Genomic DNA, 18394 nt, shown 5'->3' with positions numbered 1-18394 from the left:
ATGCCACCAAAGTGCAGCTGATGCACATTTCAGCAGCAAAGCCAATACCGCATGTTTTACCAAAGATGACAAAGATTTACCAACAGGCCTGTGTGCTTTCCTGCGCTTGTATTAGCGCATATGTTGCTCAACGCAAAGGTAGCAATCCGGAAGTGGGCTTCAATTTCCAGGCACTTGAACGTACATATGCCCATTGTACTGTACTACCACTGCTTACTGATGCTCGGCATCACCGTGTAAGCTCTGCTTCGTTTCAAGCAGCCTAAAATGCTTACAGCCCCCGTGAATGACTTGAGGGTTGCCTCTTGTTTTAATTTTCACAGTATATGTCAGGGGAGAGCGCGAACGCAGTCCCCCACTACCAGAAATTATGCAGTCGAGATTCCCACATTTGGGGAATTCGCAGAGGTCAGCTCGGCCGGAGTGCAATGGCTGAGCCTCGCCCTGGGTGAACCACCTTCGTGATCATGGTGTCTCCCCTGCCAGGTAAGTATGAGTTGCACAGCTCAGAGATCGGCTGCCCTGTAGCAGACACGCCACGCTGACTGATGGTGCTGAAGGCATGTGTTTGTCTTCCTCCTGACATGTCGGGTCAGTGGAAAGCAGACTGGGAAACAGTGACCTGTTTGATTCATGTTATGGGCACAGGCATGCATTTCACGTGTCTCCCTTTTGCTGCCTCCTGCTCTTAAAATGAGAGTCATGGACACTGCAGAAAGGTTCACGCCCACTGAATGTCACTATGAAATTGGAGCATTAACAAGTGTACACATATTGTGAGTCCACATCATCGGCTGGGACAGGCCTGCTCATTGTCCCCGTATCCAAATCCAACACGGAGCGTCACGTTGGCAAACTATTACATTTGCCCTGGCATAGCCCAGGGGCAGAAAGAAGGTTGGGCAATACTAAGGCTAACAGCATCAGCCACACAGGAAGGCAGAGTTCCGCAAGCTGAGAGAGCAGGCAGAGGAACGAACGTGCTTTACATTTCACATAGAGAGGAGGGGTGCACCGTTCCCGGAAGTACTGCAATACCAGGTCGATGCGTGGAGTGGACGGAGCAAGCCCCTATTCCATCTCCCAGTTACAAAAATCAATTTAATATATGGTCCCCGGGTAGGGGACGTATCAGATATTAAACTGATAAGAACAGATACTACACTTGATCTTAGCCAAAAGGCCGAGAAGCGATGCCGTCAAAGGGTCGGAGGTGAAGGGCGGATTGGCTGCACACTCACTCTCGATGCCGGTTCTCAAAACCCAAGTAGCAGTTTCGGGAAGCGCGAGTAAGAGTACCACCAACGACAGTGGAGGAAAACCTCTCAGAATCGCTCCAAAGTATGTTCTCTTAGAGAAGCAAATGTGCAAATTGTGGCTCTCTCTGGGTGAAAAGGGACTCTGCTTGTTGCTAGAGTTCGTGACGCAGTGTCAGTGTTTTTGAAAGCAAATCAAGCACTGACAGCCCCTGGTGGACATGCCACCAAAGTGCAGCTGATGCACATTTCAGCAGCAAAGCCAATACCGCATGTTTTACCAAAGATGACAAAGATTTACCAACAGGCCTGTGTGCTTTCCTGCGCTTGTACTAGCGCATATGTTGCTCAACGCAAAGGTAGCAATCCGGAAGTGGGCTTCAATTTCCAGGCACTTGAACGTACATATGCCCATTGTACTGTACTACCACTGCTTACTGATGCTCGGCATCACCGTGTAAGCTCTGCTTCGTTTCAAGCAGCCTAAAATGCTTACAGCCCCCGTGAATGACTTGAGGGTTGCCTCTTGTTTTAATTTTCACAGTATATGTCAGGGGAGAGCGCGAACGCAGTCCCCCACTACCAGAAATTATGCAGTCGAGATTCCCACATTTGGGGAATTCGCAGAGGTCAGCTCGGCCGGAGTGCAATGGCTGAGCCTCGCCCTGGGTGAACCACCTTCGTGATCATGGTGTCTCCCCTGCCAGGTAAGTATGAGTTGCACAGCTCAGAGATCGGCTGCCCTGTAGCAGACACGCCACGCTGACTGATGGTGCTGAAGGCATGTGTTTGTCTTCCTCCTGACATGTCGGGTCAGTGGAAAGCAGACTGGGAAACAGTGACCTGTTTGATTCATGTTATGGGCACAGGCATGCATTTCACGTGTCTCCCTTTTGCTGCCTCCTGCTCTTAAAATGAGAGTCATGGACACTGCAGAAAGGTTCACGCCCACTGAATGTCACTATGAAATTGGAGCATTAACAAGTGTACACATATTGTGAGTCCACATCATCGGCTGGGACAGGCCTGCTCATTGTCCCCGTATCCAAATCCAACACGGAGCGTCACGTTGGCAAACTATTACATTTGCCCTGGCATAGCCCAGGGGCAGAAAGAAGGTTGGGCAATACTCAGGCTAACAGCATCAGCCACACAGGAAGGCAGAGTTCCGCAAGCTGAGAGAGCAGGCAGAGGAACGAACGTGCTTTACATTTCACATAGAGAGGAGGGGTGCACCGTTCCCGGAAGTACTGCAATACCAGGTCGATGCGTGGAGTGGACGGAGCAAGCCCCTATTCCATCTCCCAGTTCCAAAAATCAATTTAATATATGGTCCCCGGGTAGGGGACGTATCAGATATTAAACTGATAAGAACAGATACTACACTTGATCTTAGCCAAAAGGCCGAGAAGCGATGCCGTCAAAGGGTCGGAGGTGAAGGGCGGATTGGCTGCACACTCACTCTCGATGCCGGTTCTCAAAACCCAAGTAGCAGTTTCGGGAAGCGCGAGTAAGAGTACCACCAACGACAGTGGAGGAAAACCTCTCAGAATCGCTCCAAAGCATGTTCTCTTAGAGAAGCAAATGTGCAAATTGTGGCTCTCTCTGGGTGAAAAGGGACTCTGCTTGTTGCTAGAGTTCGTGACGCAGTGTCAGTGTTTTTGAAAGCAAATCAAGCACTGACAGCCCCTGGTGGACATGCCACCAAAGTGCAGCTGATGCACATTTCAGCAGCAAAGCCAATACCGCATGTTTTACCAAAGATGACAAAGATTTACCAACAGGCCTGTGTGCTTTCCTGCGCTTGTATTAGCGCATATGTTGCTCAACGCAAAGGTAGCAATCCGGAAGTGGGCTTCAATTTCCAGGCACTTGAACGTACATATGCCCATTGTACTGTACTACCACTGCTTACTGATGCTCGGCATCACCGTGTAAGCTCTGCTTCGTTTCAAGCAGCCTAAAATGCTTACAGCCCCCGTGAATGACTTGAGGGTTGCCTCTTGTTTTAATTTTCACAGTATATGTCAGGGGAGAGCGCGAACGCAGTCCCCCACTACCAGAAATTATGCAGTCGAGATTCCCACATTTGGGGAATTCGCAGAGGTCAGCTCGGCCGGAGTGCAATGGCTGAGCCTCGCCCTGGGTGAACCACCTTCGTGATCATGGTGTCTCCCCTGCCAGGTAAGTATGAGTTGCACAGCTCAGAGATCGGCTGCCCTGTAGCAGACACGCCACGCTGACTGATGGTGCTGAAGGCATGTGTTTGTCTTCCTCCTGACATGTCGGGTCAGTGGAAAGCAGACTGGGAAACAGTGACCTGTTTGATTCATGTTATGGGCACAGGCATGCATTTCACGTGTCTCCCTTTTGCTGCCTCCTGCTCTTAAAATGAGAGTCATGGACACTGCAGAAAGGTTCACGCCCACTGAATGTCACTATGAAATTGGAGCATTAACAAGTGTACACATATTGTGAGTCCACATCATCGGCTGGGACAGGCCTGCTCATTGTCCCCGTATCCAAATCCAACACGGAGCGTCACGTTGGCAAACTATTACATTTGCCCTGGCATAGCCCAGGGGCAGAAAGAAGGTTGGGCAATACTAAGGCTAACAGCATCAGCCACACAGGAAGGCAGAGTTCCGCAAGCTGAGAGAGCAGGCAGAGGAACGAACGTGCTTTACATTTCACATAGAGAGGAGGGGTGCACCGTTCCCGGAAGTACTGCAATACCAGGTCGATGCGTGGAGTGGACGGAGCAAGCCCCTATTCCATCTCCCAGTTCCAAAAATCAATTTAATATATCGTCCCCGGGTAGGGGACGTATCTGATATTAAACTGATAAGAACAGATACTACACTTGATCTTAGCCAAAAGGCCGAGAAGCGATGCCGTCAAAGGGTCGGAGGTGAAGGGCGGATTGGCTGCACACTCACTCTCGATGCCGGTTCTCAAAACCCAAGTAGCAGTTTCGGGAAGCGCGAGTAAGAGTACCACCAACGACAGTGGAGGAAAACCTCTCAGAATCGCTCCAAAGCATGTTCTCTTAGAGAAGCAAATGTGCAAATTGTGGCTCTCTCTGGGTGAAAAGGGACTCTGCTTGTTGCTAGAGTTCGTGACGCAGTGTCAGTGTTTTTGAAAGCAAATCAAGCACTGACAGCCCCTGGTGGACATGCCACCAAAGTGCAGCTGATGCACATTTCAGCAGCAAAGCCAATACCGCATGTTTTACCAAAGATGACAAAGATTTACCAACAGGCCTGTGTGCTTTCCTGCGCTTGTATTAGCGCATATGTTGCTCAACGCAAAGGTAGCAATCCGGAAGTGGGCTTCAATTTCCAGGCACTTGAACGTACATATGCCCATTGTACTGTACTACCACTGCTTACTGATGCTCGGCATCACCGTGTAAGCTCTGCTTCGTTTCAAGCAGCCTAAAATGCTTACAGCCCCCGTGAATGACTTGAGGGTTGCCTCTTGTTTTAATTTTCACAGTATATGTCAGGGGAGAGCGCGAACGCAGTCCCCCACTACCAGAAATTATGCAGTCGAGATTCCCACATTTGGGGAATTCGCAGAGGTCAGCTCGGCCGGAGTGCAATGGCTGAGCCTCGCCCTGGGTGAACCACCTTCGTGATCATGGTGTCTCCCCTGCCAGGTAAGTATGAGTTGCACAGCTCAGAGATCGGCTGCCCTGTAGCAGACACGCCACGCTGACTGATGGTGCTGAAGGCATGTGTTTGTCTTCCTCCTGACATGTCGGGTCAGTGGAAAGCAGACTGGGAAACAGTGACCTGTTTGATTCATGTTATGGGCACAGGCATGCATTTCACGTGTCTCCCTTTTGCTGCCTCCTGCTCTTAAAATGAGAGTCATGGACACTGCAGAAAGGTTCACGCCCACTGAATGTCACTATGAAATTGGAGCATTAACAAGTGTACACATATTGTGAGTCCACATCATCGGCTGGGACAGGCCTGCTCATTGTCCCCGTATCCAAATCCAACACGGAGCGTCACGTTGGCAAACTATTACATTTGCCCTGGCATAGCCCAGGGGCAGAAAGAAGGTTGGGCAATACTCAGGCTAACAGCATCAGCCACACAGGAAGGCAGAGTTCCGCAAGCTGAGAGAGCAGGCAGAGGAACGAACGTGCTTTACATTTCACATAGAGAGGAGGGGTGCACCGTTCCCGGAAGTACTGCAATACCAGGTCGATGCGTGGAGTGGACGGAGCAAGCCCCTATTCCATCTCCCAGTTCCAAAAATCAATTTAATATATGGTCCCCGGGTAGGGGACGTATCAGATATTAAACTGATAAGAACAGATACTACACTTGATCTTAGCCAAAAGGCCGAGAAGCGATGCCGTCAAAGGGTCGGAGGTGAAGGGCGGATTGGCTGCACACTCACTCTCGATGCCGGTTCTCAAAACCCAAGTAGCAGTTTCGGGAAGCGCGAGTAAGAGTACCACCAACGACAGTGGAGGAAAACCTCTCAGAATCGCTCCAAAGTATGTTCTCTTAGAGAAGCAAATGTGCAAATTGTGGCTCTCTCTGGGTGAAAAGGGACTCTGCTTGTTGCTAGAGTTCGTGACGCAGTGTCAGTGTTTTTGAAAGCAAATCAAGCACTGACAGCCCCTGGTGGACATGCCACCAAAGTGCAGCTGATGCACATTTCAGCAGCAAAGCCAATACCGCATGTTTTACCAAAGATGACAAAGATTTACCAACAGGCCTGTGTGCTTTCCTGCGCTTGTATTAGCGCATATGTTGCTCAACGCAAAGGTAGCAATCCGGAAGTGGGCTTCAATTTCCAGGCACTTGAACGTACATATGCCCATTGTACTGTACTACCACTGCTTACTGATGCTCGGCATCACCGTGTAAGCTCTGCTTCGTTTCAAGCAGCCTTAAATGCTTACAGCCCCCGTGAATGACTTGAGGGTTGCCTCTTGTTTTAAATTTCACAGTATATGTCAGGGGAGAGCGCGAACGCAGTCCCCCACTACCAGAAATTATGCAGTCGAGATTCCCACATTTGGGGAATTCGCAGAGGTCAGCTCGGCCGGAGTGCAATGGCTGAGCCTCGCCCTGGGTGAACCACCTTCGTGATCATGGTGTCTCCCCTGCCAGGTAAGTATGAGTTGCACAGCTCAGAGATCGGCTGCCCTGTAGCAGACACGCCACGCTGACTGATGGTGCTGAAGGCATGTGTTTGTCTTCCTCCTGACATGTCGGGTCAGTGGAAAGCAGACTGGGAAACAGTGACCTGTTTGATTCATGTTATGGGCACAGGCATGCATTTCACGTGTCTCCCTTTTGCTGCCTCCTGCTCTTAAAATGAGAGTCATGGACACTGCAGAAAGGTTCACGCCCACTGAATGTCACTATGAAATTGGAGCATTAACAAGTGTACACATATTGTGAGTCCACATCATCGGCTGGGACAGGCCTGCTCATTGTCCCCGTATCCAAATCCAACACGGAGCGTCACGTTGGCAAACTATTACATTTGCCCTGGCATAGCCCAGGGGCAGAAAGAAGGTTGGGCAATACTCAGGCTAACAGCATCAGCCGCACAGGAAGGCAGAGTTCCGCAAGCTGAGAGAGCAGGCAGAGGAACGAACGTGCTTTACATTTCACATAGAGAGGAGGGGTGCACCGTTCCCGGAAGTACTGCAATACCAGGTCGATGCGTGGAGTGGACGGAGCAAGCCCCTATTCCATCTCCCAGTTCCAAAAATCAATTTAATATATGGTCCCCGGGTAGGGGACGTATCAGATATTAAACTGATAAGAACAGATACTACACTTGATCTTAGCCAAAAGGCCGAGAAGCGATGCCGTCAAAGGGTCGGAGGTGAAGGGCGGATTGGCTGCACACTCACTCTCGATGCCGGTTCTCAAAACCCAAGTAGCAGTTTCGGGAAGCGCGAGTAAGAGTACCACCAACGACAGTGGAGGAAAACCTCTCAGAATCGCTCCAAAGTATGTTCTCTTAGAGAAGCAAATGTGCAAATTGTGGCTCTCTCTGGGTGAAAAGGGACTCTGCTTGTTGCTAGAGTTCGTGACGCAGTGTCAGTGTTTTTGAAAGCAAATCAAGCACTGACAGACCCTGGTGGACATGCCACCAAAGTGCAGCTGATGCACATTTCAGCAGCAAAGCCAATACCGCATGTTTTACCAAAGATGACAAAGATTTACCAACAGGCCTGTGTGCTTTCCTGCGCTTGTACTAGCGCATATGTTGCTCAACGCAAAGGTAGCAATCCGGAAGTGGGCTTCAATTTCCAGGCACTTGAACGTACATATGCCCATTGTACTGTACTACCACTGCTTACTGATGCTCGGCATCACCGTGTAAGCTCTGCTTCGTTTCAAGCAGCCTAAAATGCTTACAGCCCCCGTGAATGACTTGAGGGTTGCCTCTTGTTTTAATTTTCACAGTATATGTCAGGGGAGAGCGCGAACGCAGTCCCCCACTACCAGAAATTATGCAGTCGAGATTCCCACATTTGGGGAATTCGCAGAGGTCAGCTCGGCCGGAGTGCAATGGCTGAGCCTCGCCCTGGGTGAACCACCTTCGTGATCATGGTGTCTCCCCTGCCAGGTAAGTATGAGTTGCACAGCTCAGAGATCGGCTGCCCTGTAGCAGACACGCCACGCTGACTGATGGTGCTGAAGGCATGTGTTTGTCTTCCTCCTGACATGTCGGGTCAGTGGAAAGCAGACTGGGAAACAGTGACCTGTTTGATTCATGTTATGGGAACAGGCATGCATTTCACGTGTCTCCCTTTTGCTGCCTCCTGCTCTTAAAATGAGAGTCATGGACACTGCAGAAAGGTTCACGCCCACTGAATGTCACTATGAAATTGGAGCATTAACAAGTGTACACATATTGTGAGTCCACATCATCGGCTGGGACAGGCCTGCTCATTGTCCCCGTATCCAAATCCAACACGGAGCGTCACGTTGGCAAACTATTACATTTGCCCTGGCATAGCCCAGGGGCAGAAAGAAGGTTGGGCAATACTCAGGCTAACAGCATCAGCCACACAGGAAGGCAGAGTTCCGCAAGCTGAGAGAGCAGGCAGAGGAACGAACGTGCTTTACATTTCACATAGAGAGGAGGGGTGCACCGTTCCCGGAAGTACTGCAATACCAGGTCGATGCGTGGAGTGGACGGAGCAAGCCCCTATTCCATCTCCCAGTTACAAAAATCAATTTAATATATGGTCCCCGGGTAGGGGACGTATCAGATATTAAACTGATAAGAACAGATACTACACTTGATCTTAGCCAAAAGGCCGAGAAGCGATGCCGTCAAAGGGTCGGAGGTGAAGGGCGGATTGGCTGCACACTCACTCTCGATGCCGGTTCTCAAAACCCAAGTAGCAGTTTCGGGAAGCGCGAGTAAGAGTACCACCAACGACAGTGGAGGAAAACCTCTCAGAATCGCTCCAAAGCATGTTCTCTTAGAGAAGCAAATGTGCAAATTGTGGCTCTCTCTGGGTGAAAAGGGACTCTGCTTGTTGCTAGAGTTCGTGACGCAGTGTCAGTGTTTTTGAAAGCAAATCAAGCACTGACAGCCCCTGGTGGACATGCCACCAAAGTGCAGCTGATGCACATTTCAGCAGCAAAGCCAATACCGCATGTTTTACCAAAGATGACAAAGATTTACCAACAGGCCTGTGTGCTTTCCTGCGCTTGTATTAGCGCATATGTTGCTCAACGCAAAGGTAGCAATCCGGAAGTGGGCTTCAATTTCCAGGCACTTGAACGTACATATGCCCATTGTACTGTACTACCACTGCTTACTGATGCTCGGCATCACCGTGTAAGCTCTGCTTCGTTTCAAGCAGCCTAAAATGCTTACAGCCCCCGTGAATGACTTGAGGGTTGCCTCTTGTTTTAATTTTCACAGTATATGTCAGGGGAGAGCGCGAACGCAGTCCCCCACTACCAGAAATTATGCAGTCGAGATTCCCACATTTGGGGAATTCGCAGAGGTCAGCTCGGCCGGAGTGCAATGGCTGAGCCTCGCCCTGGGTGAACCACCTTCGTGATCATGGTGTCTCCCCTGCCAGGTAAGTATGAGTTGCACAGCTCAGAGATCGGCTGCCCTGTAGCAGACACGCCACGCTGACTGATGGTGCTGAAGGCATGTGTTTGTCTTCCTCCTGACATGTCGGGTCAGTGGAAAGCAGACTGGGAAACAGTGACCTGTTTGATTCATGTTATGGGCACAGGCATGCATTTCACGTGTCTCCCTTTTGCTGCCTCCTGCTCTTAAAATGAGAGTCATGGACACTGCAGAAAGGTTCACGCCCACTGAATGTCACTATGAAATTGGAGCATTAACAAGTGTACACATATTGTGAGTCCACATCATCGGCTGGGACAGGCCTGCTCATTGTCCCCGTATCCAAATCCAACACGGAGCGTCACGTTGGCAAACTATTACATTTGCCCTGGCATAGCCCAGGGGCAGAAAGAAGGTTGGGCAATACTAAGGCTAACAGCATCAGCCACACAGGAAGGCAGAGTTCCGCAAGCTGAGAGAGCAGGCAGAGGAACGAACGTGCTTTACATTTCACATAGAGAGGAGGGGTGCACCGTTCCCGGAAGTACTGCAATACCAGGTCGATGCGTGGAGTGGACGGAGCAAGCCCCTATTCCATCTCCCAGTTCCAAAAATCAATTTAATATATCGTCCCCGGGTAGGGGACGTATCTGATATTAAACTGATAAGAACAGATACTACACTTGATCTTAGCCAAAAGGCCGAGAAGCGATGCCGTCAAAGGGTCGGAGGTGAAGGGCGGATTGGCTGCACACTCACTCTCGATGCCGGTTCTCAAAACCCAAGTAGCAGTTTCGGGAAGCGCGAGTAAGAGTACCACCAACGACAGTGGAGGAAAACCTCTCAGAATCGCTCCAAAGCATGTTCTCTTAGAGAAGCAAATGTGCAAATTGTGGCTCTCTCTGGGTGAAAAGGGACTCTGCTTGTTGCTAGAGTTCGTGACGCAGTGTCAGTGTTTTTGAAAGCAAATCAAGCACTGACAGCCCCTGGTGGACATGCCACCAAAGTGCAGCTGATGCACATTTCAGCAGCAAAGCCAATACCGCATGTTTTACCAAAGATGACAAAGATTTACCAACAGGCCTGTGTGCTTTCCTGCGCTTGTATTAGCGCATATGTTGCTCAACGCAAAGGTAGCAATCCGGAAGTGGGCTTCAATTTCCAGGCACTTGAACGTACATATGCCCATTGTACTGTACTACCACTGCTTACTGATGCTCGGCATCACCGTGTAAGCTCTGCTTCGTTTCAAGCAGCCTAAAATGCTTACAGCCCCCGTGAATGACTTGAGGGTTGCCTCTTGTTTTAATTTTCACAGTATATGTCAGGGGAGAGCGCGAACGCAGTCCCCCACTACCAGAAATTATGCAGTCGAGATTCCCACATTTGGGGAATTCGCAGAGGTCAGCTCGGCCGGAGTGCAATGGCTGAGCCTCGCCCTGGGTGAACCACCTTCGTGATCATGGTGTCTCCCCTGCCAGGTAAGTATGAGTTGCACAGCTCAGAGATCGGCTGCCCTGTAGCAGACACGCCACGCTGACTGATGGTGCTGAAGGCATGTGTTTGTCTTCCTCCTGACATGTCGGGTCAGTGGAAAGCAGACTGGGAAACAGTGACCTGTTTGATTCATGTTATGGGCACAGGCATGCATTTCACGTGTCTCCCTTTTGCTGCCTCCTGCTCTTAAAATGAGAGTCATGGACACTGCAGAAAGGTTCACGCCCACTGAATGTCACTATGAAATTGGAGCATTAACAAGTGTACACATATTGTGAGTCCACATCATCGGCTGGGACAGGCCTGCTCATTGTCCCCGTATCCAAATCCAACACGGAGCGTCACGTTGGCAAACTATTACATTTGCCCTGGCATAGCCCAGGGGCAGAAAGAAGGTTGGGCAATACTCAGGCTAACAGCATCAGCCACACAGGAAGGCAGAGTTCCGCAAGCTGAGAGAGCAGGCAGAGGAACGAACGTGCTTTACATTTCACATAGAGAGGAGGGGTGCACCGTTCCCGGAAGTACTGCAATACCAGGTCGATGCGTGGAGTGGACGGAGCAAGCCCCTATTCCATCTCCCAGTTCCAAAAATCAATTTAATATATGGTCCCCGGGTAGGGGACGTATCAGATATTAAACTGATAAGAACAGATACTACACTTGATCTTAGCCAAAAGGCCGAGAAGCGATGCCGTCAAAGGGTCGGAGGTGAAGGGCGGATTGGCTGCACACTCACTCTCGATGCCGGTTCTCAAAACCCAAGTAGCAGTTTCGGGAAGCGCGAGTAAGAGTACCACCAACGACAGTGGAGGAAAACCTCTCAGAATCGCTCCAAAGTATGTTCTCTTAGAGAAGCAAATGTGCAAATTGTGGCTCTCTCTGGGTGAAAAGGGACTCTGCTTGTTGCTAGAGTTCGTGACGCAGTGTCAGTGTTTTTGAAAGCAAATCAAGCACTGACAGCCCCTGGTGGACATGCCACCAAAGTGCAGCTGATGCACATTTCAGCAGCAAAGCCAATACCGCATGTTTTACCAAAGATGACAAAGATTTACCAACAGGCCTGTGTGCTTTCCTGCGCTTGTATTAGCGCATATGTTGCTCAACGCAAAGGTAGCAATCCGGAAGTGGGCTTCAATTTCCAGGCACTTGAACGTACATATGCCCATTGTACTGTACTACCACTGCTTACTGATGCTCGGCATCACCGTGTAAGCTCTGCTTCGTTTCAAGCAGCCTAAAATGCTTACAGCCCCCGTGAATGACTTGAGGGTTGCCTCTTGTTTTAAATTTCACAGTATATGTCAGGGGAGAGCGCGAACGCAGTCCCCCACTACCAGAAATTATGCAGTCGAGATTCCCACATTTGGGGAATTCGCAGAGGTCAGCTCGGCCGGAGTGCAATGGCTGAGCCTCGCCCTGGGTGAACCACCTTCGTGATCATGGTGTCTCCCCTGCCAGGTAAGTATGAGTTGCACAGCTCAGAGATCGGCTGCCCTGTAGCAGACACGCCACGCTGACTGATGGTGCTGAAGGCATGTGTTTGTCTTCCTCCTGACATGTCGGGTCAGTGGAAAGCAGACTGGGAAACAGTGACCTGTTTGATTCATGTTATGGGCACAGGCATGCATTTCACGTGTCTCCCTTTTGCTGCCTCCTGCTCTTAAAATGAGAGTCATGGACACTGCAGAAAGGTTCACGCCCACTGAATGTCACTATGAAATTGGAGCATTAACAAGTGTACACATATTGTGAGTCCACATCATCGGCTGGGACAGGCCTGCTCATTGTCCCCGTATCCAAATCCAACACGGAGCGTCACGTTGGCAAACTATTACATTTGCCCTGGCATAGCCCAGGGGCAGAAAGAAGGTTGGGCAATACTCAGGCTAACAGCATCAGCCGCACAGGAAGGCAGAGTTCCGCAAGCTGAGAGAGCAGGCAGAGGAACGAACGTGCTTTACATTTCACATAGAGAGGAGGGGTGCACCGTTCCCGGAAGTACTGCAATACCAGGTCGATGCGTGGAGTGGACGGAGCAAGCCCCTATTCCATCTCCCAGTTCCAAAAATCAATTTAATATATGGTCCCCGGGTAGGGGACGTATCAGATATTAAACTGATAAGAACAGATACTACACTTGATCTTAGCCAAAAGGCCGAGAAGCGATGCCGTCAAAGGGTCGGAGGTGAAGGGCGGATTGGCTGCACACTCACTCTCGATGCCGGTTCTCAAAACCCAAGTAGCAGTTTCGGGAAGCGCGAGTAAGAGTACCACCAACGACAGTGGAGGAAAACCTCTCAGAATCGCTCCAAAGTATGTTCTCTTAGAGAAGCAAATGTGCAAATTGTGGCTCTCTCTGGGTGAAAAGGGACTCTGCTTGTTGCTAGAGTTCGTGACGCAGTGTCAGTGTTTTTGAAAGCAAATCAAGCACTGACAGACCCTGGTGGACATGCCACCAAAGTGCAGCTGATGCACATTTCAGCAGCAAAGCCAATACCGCATGTTTTACCAAAGATGACAAAGATTTACCAACAGGCCTGTGTGCTTTCCTGCGCTTGTACTAGCGCATATGTTGCTCAACGCAAAGGTAGCAATCCGGAAGTGGGCTTCAATTTCCAGGCACTTGAACGTACATATGCCCATTGTACTGTACTACCACTGCTTACTGATGCTCGGCATCACCGTGTAAGCTCTGCTTCGTTTCAAGCAGCCTAAAATGCTTACAGCCCCCGTGAATGACTTGAGGGTTGCCTCTTGTTTTAATTTTCACAGTATATGTCAGGGGAGAGCGCGAACGCAGTCCCCCACTACCAGAAATTATGCAGTCGAGATTCCCACATTTGGGGAATTCGCAGAGGTCAGCTCGGCCGGAGTGCAATGGCTGAGCCTCGCCCTGGGTGAACCACCTTCGTGATCATGGTGTCTCCCCTGCCAGGTAAGTATGAGTTGCACAGCTCAGAGATCGGCTGCCCTGTAGCAGACACGCCACGCTGACTGATGGTGCTGAAGGCATGTGTTTGTCTTCCTCCTGACATGTCGGGTCAGTGGAAAGCAGACTGGGAAACAGTGACCTGTTTGATTCATGTTATGGGAACAGGCATGCATTTCACGTGTCTCCCTTTTGCTGCCTCCTGCTCTTAAAATGAGAGTCATGGACACTGCAGAAAGGTTCACGCCCACTGAATGTCACTATGAAATTGGAGCATTAACAAGTGTACACATATTGTGAGTCCACATCATCGGCTGGGACAGGCCTGCTCATTGTCCCCGTATCCAAATCCAACACGGAGCGTCACGTTGGCAAACTATTACATTTGCCCTGGCATAGCCCAGGGGCAGAAAGAAGGTTGGGCAATACTCAGGCTAACAGCATCAGCCACACAGGAAGGCAGAGTTCCGCAAGCTGAGAGAGCAGGCAGAGGAACGAACGTGCTTTACATTTCACATAGAGAGGAGGGGTGCACCGTTCCCGGAAGTACTGCAATACCAGGTCGATGCGTGGAGTGGACGGAGCAAGCCCCTATTCCATCTCCCAGTTCCAAAAATCAATTTAATATATGGTCCCCGGGTAGGGGACGTATCAGATATTAAACTGATAAGAACAGATACTACACTTGATCTTAGCCAAAAGGCCGAGAAGCGATGCCGTCAAAGGGTCGGAGGTGAAGGGCGGATTGGCTGCACACTCACTCTCGATGCCGGTTCTCAAAACCCAAGTAGCAGTTTCGGGAAGCGCGAGTAAGAGTACCACCAACGACAGTGGAGGAAAACCTCTCAGAATCGCTCCAAAGCATGTTCTCTTAGAGAAGCAAATGTGCAAATTGTGGCTCTCTCTGGGTGAAAAGGGACTCTGCTTGTTGCTAGAGTTCGTGACGCAGTGTCAGTGTTTTTGAAAGCAAATCAAGCACTGACAGCCCCTGGTGGACATGCCACCAAAGTGCAGCTGATGCACATTTCAGCAGCAAAGCCAATACCGCATGTTTTACCAAAGATGACAAAGATTTACCAACAGGCCTGTGTGCTTTCCTGCGCTTGTATTAGCGCATATGTTGCTCAACGCAAAGGTAGCAATCCGGAAGTGGGCTTCAATTTCCAGGCACTTGAACGTACATATGCCCATTGTACTGTACTACCACTGCTTACTGATGCTCGGCATCACCGTGTAAGCTCTGCTTCGTTTCAAGCAGCCTAAAATGCTTACAGCCCCCGTGAATGACTTGAGGGTTGCCTCTTGTTTTAATTTTCACAGTATATGTCAGGGGAGAGCGCGAACGCAGTCCCCCACTACCAGAAATTATGCAGTCGAGATTCCCACATTTGGGGAATTCGCAGAGGTCAGCTCGGCCGGAGTGCAATGGCTGAGCCTCGCCCTGGGTGAACCACCTTCGTGATCATGGTGTCTCCCCTGCCAGGTAAGTATGAGTTGCACAGCTCAGAGATCGGCTGCCCTGTAGCAGACACGCCACGCTGACTGATGGTGCTGAAGGCATGTGTTTGTCTTCCTCCTGACATGTCGGGTCAGTGGAAAGCAGACTGGGAAACAGTGACCTGTTTGATTCATGTTATGGGCACAGGCATGCATTTCACGTGTCTCCCTTTTGCTGCCTCCTGCTCTTAAAATGAGAGTCATGGACACTGCAGAAAGGTTCACGCCCACTGAATGTCACTATGAAATTGGAGCATTAACAAGTGTACACATATTGTGAGTCCACATCATCGGCTGGGACAGGCCTGCTCATTGTCCCCGTATCCAAATCCAACACGGAGCGTCACGTTGGCAAACTATTACATTTGCCCTGGCATAGCCCAGGGGCAGAAAGAAGGTTGGGCAATACTCAGGCTAACAGCATCAGCCACACAGGAAGGCAGAGTTCCGCAAGCTGAGAGAGCAGGCAGAGGAACGAACGTGCTTTACATTTCACATAGAGAGGAGGGGTGCACCGTTCCCGGAAGTACTGCAATACCAGGTCGATGCGTGGAGTGGACGGAGCAAGCCCCTATTCCATCTCCCAGTTCCAAAAATCAATTTAATATATGGTCCCCGGGTAGGGGACGTATCAGATATTAAACTGATAAGAACAGATACTACACTTGATCTTAGCCAAAAGGCCGAGAAGCGATGCCGTCAAAGGGTCGGAGGTGAAGGGCGGATTGGCTGCACACTCACTCTCGATGCCGGTTCTCAAAACCCAAGTAGCAGTTTCGGGAAGCGCGAGTAAGAGTACCACCAACGACAGTGGAGGAAAACCTCTCAGAATCGCTCCAAAGTATGTTCTCTTAGAGAAGCAAATGTGCAAATTGTGGCTCTCTCTGGGTGAAAAGGGACTCTGCTTGTTGCTAGAGTTCGTGACGCAGTGTCAGTGTTTTTGAAAGCAAATCAAGCACTGACAGCCCCTGGTGGACATGCCACCAAAGTGCAGCTGATGCACATTTCAGCAGCAAAGCCAATACCGCATGTTTTACCAAAGATGACAAAGATTTACCAACAGGCCTGTGTGCTTTCCTGCGCTTGTATTAGCGCATATGTTGCTCAACGCAAAGGTAGCAATCCGGAAGTGGGCTTCAATTTCCAGGCACTTGAACGTACATATGCCCATTGTACTGTACTACCACTGCTTACTGATGCTCGGCATCACCGTGTAAGCTCTGCTTCGTTTCAAGCAGCCTAAAATGCTTACAGCCCCCGTGAATGACTTGAGGGTTGCCTCTTGTTTTAATTTTCACAGTATATGTCAGGGGAGAGCGCGAACGCAGTCCCCCACTACCAGAAATTATGCAGTCGAGATTCCCACATTTGGGGAATTCGCAGAGGTCAGCTCGGCCGGAGTGCAATGGCTGAGCCTCGCCCTGGGTGAACCACCTTCGTGATCATGGTGTCTCCCCTGCCAGGTAAGTATGAGTTGCACAGCTCAGAGATCGGCTGCCCTGTAGCAGACACGCCACGCTGACTGATGGTGCTGAAGGCATGTGTTTGTCTTCCTCCTGACATGTCGGGTCAGTGGAAAGCAGACTGGGAAACAGTGACCTGTTTGATTCATGTTATGGGCACAGGCATGCATTTCACGTGTCTCCCTTTTGCTGCCTCCTGCTCTTAAAATGAGAGTCATGGACACTGCAGAAAGGTTCACGCCCACTGAATGTCACTATGAAATTGGAGCATTAACAAGTGTACACATATTGTGAGTCCACATCATCGGCTGGGACAGGCCTGCTCATTGTCCCCGTATCCAAATCCAACACGGAGCGTCACGTTGGCAAACTATTACATTTGCCCTGGCATAGCCCAGGGGCAGAAAGAAGGTTGGGCAATACTCAGGCTAACAGCATCAGCCACACAGGAAGGCAGAGTTCCGCAAGCTGAGAGAGCAGGCAGAGGAACGAACGTGCTTTACATTTCACATAGAGAGGAGGGGTGCACCGTTCCCGGAAGTACTGCAATACCAGGTCGATGCGTGGAGTGGACGGAGCAAGCCCCTATTCCATCTCCCAGTTCCAAAAATCAATTTAATATATGGTCCCCGGGTAGGGGACGTATCAGATATTAAACTGATAAGAACAGATACTACACTTGATCTTAGCCAAAAGGCCGAGAAGCGATGCCGTCAAAGGGTCGGAGGTGAAGGGCGGATTGGCTGCACACTCACTCTCAATGCCGGTTCTCAAAACCCAAGTAGCAGTTTCGGGAAGCGCGAGTAAGAGTACCACCAACGACAGTGGAGGAAAACCTCTCAGAATCGCTCCAAAGTATGTTCTCTTAGAGAAGCAAATGTGCAAATTGTGGCTCTCTCTGGGTGAAAAGGGACTCTGCTTGTTGCTAGAGTTCGTGACGCAGTGTCAGTGTTTTTGAAAGCAAATCAAGCACTGACAGCCCCTGGTGGACATGCCACCAAAGTGCAGCTGATGCACATTTCAGCAGCAAAGCCAATACCGCATGTTTTACCAAAGATGACAAAGATTTACCAACAGGCCTGTGTGCTTTCCTGCGCTTGTATTAGCGCATATGTTGCTCAACGCAAAGGTAGCAATCCGGAAGTGGGCTTCAATTTCCAGGCACTTGAACGTACATATGCCCATTGTACTGTACTACCACTGCTTACTGATGCTCGGCATCACCGTGTAAGCTCTGCTTCGTTTCAAGCAGCCTAAAATGCTTACAGCCCCCGTGAATGACTTGAGGGTTGCCTCTTGTTTTAATTTTCACAGTATATGTCAGGGGAGAGCGCGAACGCAGTCCCCCACTACCAGAAATTATGCAGTCGAGATTCCCACATTTGGGGAATTCGCAGAGGTCAGCTCGGCCGGAGTGCAATGGCTGAGCCTCGCCCTGGGTGAACCACCTTCGTGATCATGGTGTCTCCCCTGCCAGGTAAGTATGAGTTGCACAGCTCAGAGATCGGCTGCCCTGTAGCAGACACGCCACGCTGACTGATGGTGCTGAAGGCATGTGTTTGTCTTCCTCCTGACATGTCGGGTCAGTGGAAAGCAGACTGGGAAACAGTGACCTGTTTGATTCATGTTATGGGCACAGGCATGCATTTCACGTGTCTCCC

General features: G+C 50.2%; 25 non-coding genes across 25 annotated transcripts; all 25 read right to left on the bottom strand.

Moving 5' to 3' along the window:
• Positions 1–330: 330 nt before the first annotated feature.
• On the bottom strand, positions 331–494 carry LOC131959320 (U1 spliceosomal RNA). The gene has a single exon (XR_009389434.1). It is a non-coding gene; the product is annotated as a U1 spliceosomal RNA (small nuclear RNA).
• A 510-nt stretch (positions 495–1004) lies between these two features.
• LOC131960802 (U2 spliceosomal RNA) lies at positions 1005–1195 on the bottom strand. The gene has a single exon (XR_009389758.1). It is a non-coding gene; the product is annotated as a U2 spliceosomal RNA (small nuclear RNA).
• A 612-nt stretch (positions 1196–1807) lies between these two features.
• Positions 1808–1971, bottom strand: LOC131959313 (U1 spliceosomal RNA). The gene has a single exon (XR_009389433.1). It is a non-coding gene; the product is annotated as a U1 spliceosomal RNA (small nuclear RNA).
• A 510-nt stretch (positions 1972–2481) lies between these two features.
• LOC131960263 (U2 spliceosomal RNA) lies at positions 2482–2672 on the bottom strand. Its single transcript, XR_009389628.1, has one exon. It is a non-coding gene; the product is annotated as a U2 spliceosomal RNA (small nuclear RNA).
• Positions 2673–3284: 612 nt separating this feature from the next.
• LOC131959307 (U1 spliceosomal RNA) lies at positions 3285–3448 on the bottom strand. The gene has a single exon (XR_009389432.1). It is a non-coding gene; the product is annotated as a U1 spliceosomal RNA (small nuclear RNA).
• A 510-nt stretch (positions 3449–3958) lies between these two features.
• LOC131960914 (U2 spliceosomal RNA) lies at positions 3959–4149 on the bottom strand. The gene has a single exon (XR_009389790.1). It is a non-coding gene; the product is annotated as a U2 spliceosomal RNA (small nuclear RNA).
• A 612-nt stretch (positions 4150–4761) lies between these two features.
• LOC131959301 (U1 spliceosomal RNA) lies at positions 4762–4925 on the bottom strand. Its single transcript, XR_009389431.1, has one exon. It is a non-coding gene; the product is annotated as a U1 spliceosomal RNA (small nuclear RNA).
• A 510-nt stretch (positions 4926–5435) lies between these two features.
• On the bottom strand, positions 5436–5626 carry LOC131960256 (U2 spliceosomal RNA). Its single transcript, XR_009389625.1, has one exon. It is a non-coding gene; the product is annotated as a U2 spliceosomal RNA (small nuclear RNA).
• Positions 5627–6238: 612 nt separating this feature from the next.
• On the bottom strand, positions 6239–6402 carry LOC131959296 (U1 spliceosomal RNA). The gene has a single exon (XR_009389429.1). It is a non-coding gene; the product is annotated as a U1 spliceosomal RNA (small nuclear RNA).
• Positions 6403–6912: 510 nt separating this feature from the next.
• Positions 6913–7103, bottom strand: LOC131960248 (U2 spliceosomal RNA). The gene has a single exon (XR_009389624.1). It is a non-coding gene; the product is annotated as a U2 spliceosomal RNA (small nuclear RNA).
• A 612-nt stretch (positions 7104–7715) lies between these two features.
• LOC131959291 (U1 spliceosomal RNA) lies at positions 7716–7879 on the bottom strand. Its single transcript, XR_009389428.1, has one exon. It is a non-coding gene; the product is annotated as a U1 spliceosomal RNA (small nuclear RNA).
• Positions 7880–8389: 510 nt separating this feature from the next.
• On the bottom strand, positions 8390–8580 carry LOC131960795 (U2 spliceosomal RNA). The gene has a single exon (XR_009389757.1). It is a non-coding gene; the product is annotated as a U2 spliceosomal RNA (small nuclear RNA).
• Positions 8581–9192: 612 nt separating this feature from the next.
• Positions 9193–9356, bottom strand: LOC131959284 (U1 spliceosomal RNA). The gene has a single exon (XR_009389427.1). It is a non-coding gene; the product is annotated as a U1 spliceosomal RNA (small nuclear RNA).
• A 510-nt stretch (positions 9357–9866) lies between these two features.
• On the bottom strand, positions 9867–10057 carry LOC131960906 (U2 spliceosomal RNA). Its single transcript, XR_009389789.1, has one exon. It is a non-coding gene; the product is annotated as a U2 spliceosomal RNA (small nuclear RNA).
• Positions 10058–10669: 612 nt separating this feature from the next.
• Positions 10670–10833, bottom strand: LOC131959273 (U1 spliceosomal RNA). Its single transcript, XR_009389425.1, has one exon. It is a non-coding gene; the product is annotated as a U1 spliceosomal RNA (small nuclear RNA).
• Positions 10834–11343: 510 nt separating this feature from the next.
• On the bottom strand, positions 11344–11534 carry LOC131960236 (U2 spliceosomal RNA). Its single transcript, XR_009389623.1, has one exon. It is a non-coding gene; the product is annotated as a U2 spliceosomal RNA (small nuclear RNA).
• Positions 11535–12146: 612 nt separating this feature from the next.
• Positions 12147–12310, bottom strand: LOC131959270 (U1 spliceosomal RNA). The gene has a single exon (XR_009389424.1). It is a non-coding gene; the product is annotated as a U1 spliceosomal RNA (small nuclear RNA).
• Positions 12311–12820: 510 nt separating this feature from the next.
• Positions 12821–13011, bottom strand: LOC131960225 (U2 spliceosomal RNA). Its single transcript, XR_009389622.1, has one exon. It is a non-coding gene; the product is annotated as a U2 spliceosomal RNA (small nuclear RNA).
• Positions 13012–13623: 612 nt separating this feature from the next.
• LOC131959266 (U1 spliceosomal RNA) lies at positions 13624–13787 on the bottom strand. Its single transcript, XR_009389423.1, has one exon. It is a non-coding gene; the product is annotated as a U1 spliceosomal RNA (small nuclear RNA).
• Positions 13788–14297: 510 nt separating this feature from the next.
• LOC131960214 (U2 spliceosomal RNA) lies at positions 14298–14488 on the bottom strand. The gene has a single exon (XR_009389621.1). It is a non-coding gene; the product is annotated as a U2 spliceosomal RNA (small nuclear RNA).
• A 612-nt stretch (positions 14489–15100) lies between these two features.
• On the bottom strand, positions 15101–15264 carry LOC131959261 (U1 spliceosomal RNA). Its single transcript, XR_009389422.1, has one exon. It is a non-coding gene; the product is annotated as a U1 spliceosomal RNA (small nuclear RNA).
• A 510-nt stretch (positions 15265–15774) lies between these two features.
• On the bottom strand, positions 15775–15965 carry LOC131960203 (U2 spliceosomal RNA). Its single transcript, XR_009389620.1, has one exon. It is a non-coding gene; the product is annotated as a U2 spliceosomal RNA (small nuclear RNA).
• A 612-nt stretch (positions 15966–16577) lies between these two features.
• Positions 16578–16741, bottom strand: LOC131959255 (U1 spliceosomal RNA). Its single transcript, XR_009389421.1, has one exon. It is a non-coding gene; the product is annotated as a U1 spliceosomal RNA (small nuclear RNA).
• A 510-nt stretch (positions 16742–17251) lies between these two features.
• On the bottom strand, positions 17252–17442 carry LOC131960181 (U2 spliceosomal RNA). The gene has a single exon (XR_009389618.1). It is a non-coding gene; the product is annotated as a U2 spliceosomal RNA (small nuclear RNA).
• A 612-nt stretch (positions 17443–18054) lies between these two features.
• LOC131959250 (U1 spliceosomal RNA) lies at positions 18055–18218 on the bottom strand. The gene has a single exon (XR_009389419.1). It is a non-coding gene; the product is annotated as a U1 spliceosomal RNA (small nuclear RNA).
• Between the last annotated feature and the right edge of the window lie 176 nt (positions 18219–18394).

This window comes from Centropristis striata, chromosome 2, assembly GCF_030273125.1.
Source record: "Centropristis striata isolate RG_2023a ecotype Rhode Island chromosome 2, C.striata_1.0, whole genome shotgun sequence".
NCBI classification, from domain to species: domain Eukaryota; kingdom Metazoa; phylum Chordata; class Actinopteri; order Perciformes; family Serranidae; genus Centropristis; species Centropristis striata.
The sequence above is the reverse complement of the archived record's forward strand: the minus strand, read 5'-3'. Positions and strand labels throughout refer to the sequence as shown.